At 29.8% G+C, this 7,185-nt stretch overlaps 1 pseudogene; it reads right to left on the reverse strand.

The window, feature by feature from the left end:
* Positions 1-339: 339 nt before the first annotated feature.
* LOC106398298 lies at positions 340-3,245 on the reverse strand (annotated as a pseudogene).
* Positions 3,246-7,185: the final 3,940 nt, after the last annotated feature.

The following is a 7,185-nucleotide window of genomic DNA, read 5'->3' on the forward strand; positions in this document are numbered from 1 at the left end:
GAGATAACTCTCTCATGTGATTTTCTCACTGTTCTAAAGACATGACATCTTCATGTTTCTGACGTTTCATCTTTGTGTCAGCGGGTTGATTTTCCTACTCAGAGCAACAATTTCTCATTTTCACTAGCTAACCACTGCTGGAAAACGGAATTCATCATCAGTTGTTTTCCTTTGACAAGATACTATTATAAAAGTACTGCTTTCATATTCATTAATTTGTTAGCCTAGCTCCCTTTTCTTCAATTTGTTAGCCTTCTGAAAAACTGCTTCTGTATGTAAACTGTCATAGCTGTTCAATATTGTGCTGGTGTATGAAGGAGGCGAATGAATGTTATCAAGAATGCTCAAAAACTTGACCTTAAAAGGATTTACTGCCGATGATGCTCACTGGCAACTATATATATATATATCTTGATTCCTGATAAATGTAATCATAATTGTTATCTTTACATATAAAGAGTAGAAGAACCATATTTCCTCTTGGGTCAGAAGAAATGTTTCTGATCTCATTCTGTGTGACGTTTAACTTACGTTATCAGTGTCAACATCTGAGAGAACCTCTTTGATTGTTGCATCATCTCCCATTCGATATTCCTTCAATGCGACTTCCAGCTCATCTATTGTAATGTATCTGTATTGATTGCAAAAGAGGCCTCTCGCCATCTTTTTCCTATAAATTACATTAACAAAAAATAACCGAGAAGAAAGGTGTTTACTTACCCGCTGCCATCTTTGTCAAAATGCTGGAAAGCTTTGTAAAGATTCTCATCACTTTCAAGCCTGTGTCTATGCATAGTTGCAGTTATAAACTCAATGTCGTCAATTGACCCGTTCCCGTCAACATCAGCCTGGTTTATCCATGGAAAATATGAGTTGTTAGTTTTTTTATTTACTTTCTAAAAAAGTGGATGCAAAGGACCAAAACTTACAGCATCCATGAGCTGCTTTACTTCTACTTCTGTGAGCTTAGATCCCAATTTGGCTAAACCTTCTTTCAGTTTTTCATATGTGATTGTGCCACTGTTGTCTGTGTCTATGTTAGCAAACATTGCCTTCATAGTCTTATCGTTACCACAACGAGAAGGACAAGCAAACTAGAGTCTTGGAAGGTACCTTTAAGGCAAGTTTCTTTAGCTTATTCATTGCTCTGAACTGTTTCATCCTTGAGAGAACAACACTGTCAATAGGCTTCTCTGATGCTTCTCCACCTTCTCTAAGCCATGGATGCTCTGCACAAAACAATCAAACCAAGTCTCAGGATCAACAAGAAACAGATAATGTAAACAACTTCAAGATTCCATCCTTGACAGGGTCACTACTTACGAAGAACATCAGCAGCAGAAATGCGCCTTTTCGGATCAACAGCCAACATTCTACGCACCAAATCTTTGGCACTGTTGCAGATTGACGGCCATGGTTGGCTTTCAAAGTCGATATGGCCTTCCAATATAGCATCAATTATCCCTTTCTCGGTTTCTACATATCCATGATAGACAAATGAAAAAAGCAACAACCATTGTTTAAACTATAAGCTCCTCTATGCAACATATGAATCATAAAAAAAAAAAGAGTGCACAGAGAGAGAAAGAATATAGCGTTACCAGCCCAAAACGGGGGTACACCACTGAGTAGAATGTACAATATGATTCCAGCACTCCATATATCAACTTCTTTCATGTATCTTTGACGTAAGACTTCAGGAGCTACATAGTATGCACTCCCAACTATATCTTTATACACTTTTCCTGTAGACAAGAAGTAGAAACAACACAAATGATGAGCAGTTAGAAACATCAAACACACAAGACACAATCAATATAACCAGAACTATGTTCCATGAAAGAAGAAACAAATGTGTTTAATTTTACCCTCTTCAATGAAGACAGACAAGCCAAAGTCAGTAGCCTTGATCAAAGCCTTGTCATCTTTGCTAGAAAGCAAAATATTCTCAGGCTTCAGGTCTCTATGCAACATACCCATGAAATGACAAATCTTGACAACATTCACAATCTGTCTACACACAGAAGCAGCTGCTCTCTCACTGTAATTCCCCTTGGCAATGATCCTATCAAATAACTCACCACCAGCGCAAAGCTCCATCACCAGATTCACAGCCTTCTTATCCTCATAAGCTCCTTTAAACTCCACGATGTTAGGCTGCCCGCTCAGATGCTGCATTATCTGAATCTCTCTCCTCATATCGTCCTTATCAGCTTTCGTCACCAGCTTCTTCTTAGAGATGGACTTCTTCCCCGTGGAGTTCTCCGTGCAGAGATACGTTACCCCGAACTGCCCTCGGCCTAGCTCTTTCCCCAGTGTGTAGAACAGCTTCACGTCTTCGTAGGCGTTCTCTAGAATCGAGTTTCTCTTTGCTGCTTTGGGGCTTGGTTGCTGCAGCCGCCGACGGCGGTTGGTTGGTCCCGGAGGATGGTTTCTCCGGCGTCTGGCTTCTCGTTTGTGGAGAATACAATGGTGGATCTTGGTGGGTCCCTCCTTCGACTGATCTGGTCTGCCCGTTTTGCTGAGGCTTCACCAATCCATGGTTCTTGGCAAAACAGTTGCCCGTGATCTCCGACGACCCAGAGAAGAAAGATCGCAGCTTTGGCTAAGTTAGCTCAAATTGTAAGCGTTAGCTAAGTTAGCTCAAATTCTAATGATGAAGAAGAAACAAAGAGAGAATTTTTTTAAAAGACAGATTCTTTATGAAGACGTGGAAGCATCACCTCAGCAACGCTTTTAGATAATATTACGTTAATTTATCAAGCAAAATAATGTTCGCCAGATGGATTTGATGATTATTTTAAAAATCAGAGAGATGAATATATTGCAGAATAAATGATGAGGAGCATGAATATATTGAAGAGCAAGTGGTCGTTGGTTTATAACTTTTTATGTTGTTGTAAGAGAAGAGTTGAAAAGTAAAAGAGTCTATTATCGACACCGAGTCAAACTCTTTCTTCGTAGACTTTTTTTTTTAATTTGTTTTGTTTCGTTTTTTCCACGTGGTATTAGTTTGAATTGTTCCTCTACTGGTTAGGTCAAGACAAATGCTATAAATGTTTTTTTCTTCTTAGATATTGTGTCTGATAGGTATATGTTACATGTTCAGCTTTGGGTGGATGACAAAGAAACAGAATTGATGTTTTGGATTTGTCAGTTTTGCTTCCAGTTGGAACATTTGTAAGACGTTTTGAAGCTCTTGTTGTTGTTATTTTGCTTTTGTATTGTAGTGCAGTGTGTAACATCTTTGACTTGGTGTATATAAGTTTTTCTTTTTGCTGGTTTTATCTAATTTGACTGGTTCAAATACCTACAATTCTATAAAAAGAGATTACTGTTAAAAAATTATGGAGATATTTTTCCTTTTAATTACAATATGTTGTTAAATATTACATCTGAAGAACGTATTGTATAATTGCTTAAACCGATTAGTTGTCTGGTTTATTAATTGAAAAATGGATATGTGATTACCAATTCTACTTGGTTATATACTTTTAGGATATACTATGGATTATGCTATATGACTTAGATTTATAAAACATAAAATCAAATCATTCATTGGTTTCAAAATAAGAAATTGCCAGTTTAGCAAAATACGGATATAGTTTTAGTGGATGGACACTGTTGATAAATTATCTATACTATTAAATCAGAATCTCTATTAAGATTATTCCCTTAGTTTATATAAATATTTACAATGTCATGCTATTCTCATTTTTGGAATATTTTAAATTATTTTCGCCAACTATATATTCACCTAATCATAAATAAGACTTTTTAGACTAATCACATTGCATCAATTCTTTAATTTGAGCTTACCGAAATTAATTAAACATTTGGTACAACTTATTTCTTTATCCACGACTATTATTTACTCTTTCTATTTTTATTAAATAATGCGAAAAAAGTAGAAGGAAAAAGTAGAAGGCAGCGATGAAGTTGAAGTTCTTAAAACAACATATCATCAGAAACTAGAAACTGCAATACTCTATAGATGATGATATCATATTAGGTAATTGGATTAGAGGATCATGAAAAATATTTTGAACATCATACTCTTATATTTTTTAATAAATATTCACATCATATTTTAACAACTTTACACCACAAAAACGTTGAACGTCCCCATGATTAAGCAATGGATTTACAAATTTGAACTATGTAGTGCATTTAACATAATTGGTTTGAGTTATTAATCAAAAAAATCTACTTCAAAATTTTGGAGAGTTTATTCAAGTTACTATTTTGTTATGTCATATATCATCTAAATAGAAGATATGCTGTGTTTTTCAGGTATATATCCTCACATATATAATTTAAAAATATATGTTCCATTTTTTTCATTTCTTTGATTAAAATATATTCTTAAAAATATAAGACATGGTTGAACGATGGATTGCCACATTTCAGTTTTAAATTATTTAATATGCAACGGGTTAACTAAACGGATTACAAAAAATTTTGATTTCGATATAATATTATATATAAACATACTATATCTATGAAATATTATATCAAAATATATGATATCTATAAAATATTATAAATTAACATAATATATATTAAACGTACAAGTAATTTATGTTAGAACATAAAATATAAAACTAAAATATTAAAATTTATGGTAAAAATATTTAATATATGTGAGAACATAACATATATAACTGTAAGAATATTTTTCGAATTCTTTTTTTAAAATTACTCTTCACAAACCTAAACAATGAACCGCATTACAAAGTTTACCTTATTTACAAATTTAAGATTAAAAACTCAATTTTTAACGTAGTAATAAAACATATCTCTCATATTTCAAAAATAATTTCCTATCTAAATTTTAAATATTTTCTTCAAAACTCAACATCTTAGATTCTATAGGAATTATAATTAAAATAAATCATTTTCACAACTTTATATGAAAATCAGTTACAAAATTGTTTTAAAATTAAGTACATAAAATATAGTTTTCTTTAAATAATTTTTTCGTCAACGATAAACTTATCTCGCGTTTTTAAAGCGTGGGTCAAAATCTAGTTAGTCTTAACCTTAAATCATCAATGTTATATACATCAGAACCTCTATAAATTAATATTATTAGAACTTTGAAATTTTATTAATTTATAGAGATATTAATTTACAAAAGTTTCCTTATTTAGATTTTTTATATTAAGAAATATTTATTCTAAGTTAAGAAAAATATTTGATTTAAGTTCTAGGCATTAATTGTAATTTTTGAAATTTGACATTTATATTAATTTATTATATTATTTGGTGTATATAATATGTATTTCATAGAAATTAAATGTGGTTTTAGATATAATATTACTTACATAACATATTTATATATAAATTATTAATTTATAATTTTAATGGGACTATATATTTACATAGAATTTTCTAAAAAAATATTATCTTATTATTTTATCGATTTGTGTCAAATTTTGAACCGGCCCAAGTTGAGACCGGTGAAATTTGTTAATTTATAGAGATTATTAATTTATCGAGTATTAGTTTATAGATGTTGTACTGTATATGGATTCACATTAACTGTCCGCTACTAAGTTTTCCACTACCTTGTCATATAAAAAATGTCTATATCAAATTATATATCGTACTAGGGAAAGTCCGCGCTTCGCGCGGGATTTTGTTTCATTATTTTTTCTTTGAATATTTGTTTTTAGCTTGAATGATTTTTTATTTTATTTATGCATGGAACATTATTTTGTAATTTTATCATCCTTATATGTTAATCTCGTTTGTTGTAAAGACTCAACATTCGTTTTTCGGAGTTAACTAATTTTCAGTATGATTACTACGATTATTAATGAAATTCAATTTATTTTTGTTATGTTGGTATATATTTTTTATCTCTTTGTTTTAGTATAAGTTATCTAATTTCATTCCATTATTTGTTGGACTATGCCAGTATATATTTTTATTTTCATATCAATATTAAAATTATGGTTGAGCTTTTAATTTTAGTAACTTTAACAACAAAATCATATTAAATCAAGTACAATAACCTTACATTTTCTCTTCACAATACTTTCATAAATACACTTATTTTTGCATGAAAACAAAATTTAAGCACATAATTTAGATACTAATATTTATTTTATCAAATTTTAATATCATTAAAAATATTTATCAAAAGTAAAATATTTAATTTCTATGTAATCAAATGTTAAGAGAAATGAAATAGTACGTAAATTTTAAATGTATGCATGAAAATCATATTAATCTTCACATAAAAATATTTATAAATTTAGGTTTTAGTTTTTTGTGTGTTTGCTAAGGTCTTGTAATATTTGTTCTTATGTTTTGGAAGTGGTCAATCAAAACAATAATAGTATTATAAAATATTTTATATTTTAAAAGGATGTATTAACCCTTTTATCATAAAGCATCTAAATTTTAAAAATCAATGTGAGACATATTTAATAGATGAATTATCCTATCTTCACTCTTGTATAATTATATATATATATATATATATATATATATAATTTTTTGCCTTTATTTATATAAACACAAAAGCCAAATTATTTACATATTTGAATATATGTCGTTTCAATAGGATAAATAATTTAGATCAACGAAAACTTGATTACCATACATTACATAACATTTACACGAATGTTTTCATAAAAATAATTTTCTTACAAAATTAAAATACTGTATTATACTACTGAAAAAAAAAATTAACACATGAATGAAAATTTGTAGTGTGTACCAAACATTAATTATATTTGATATCCTAACATAAATTTTGAATTTCTGTTCAAAATTTTATAACTGAAAAATCTAAATAACTATTAAAAATATAACAGATACTGAAATGACTTTTTAAGATATAATTTACCTTCGAAATTGCATCGATCTATTAAGGTAGTGGATTGTCTTTTTTTTTTGCTAAAATTTGGAAAGTAATGGATTGCCATTAGTCGACAAAAAAAGGATTGCCATTATAATATTTTCTTGTTTATTTGATGTAGAGCACGATTATAGCATTTGTTAAAATCTAATACAACTATATGATGGATTCATAAACATGTAATGGTTATCGGTTGCAAATCATTGTCAAACTCACAACATACCCACTACATCGATAGCTTGATAAAATATAACAAAGTAACCGTATTAAAAATAAAAATAAAAATAAAATGGGCTAAGAAATGTTTGTATGAA

The sequence above is a fragment of the Brassica napus genome, chromosome C1 (assembly GCF_020379485.1).
Source record: "Brassica napus cultivar Da-Ae chromosome C1, Da-Ae, whole genome shotgun sequence".
NCBI classification, from domain to species: Eukaryota; Viridiplantae; Streptophyta; class Magnoliopsida; order Brassicales; family Brassicaceae; genus Brassica; species Brassica napus.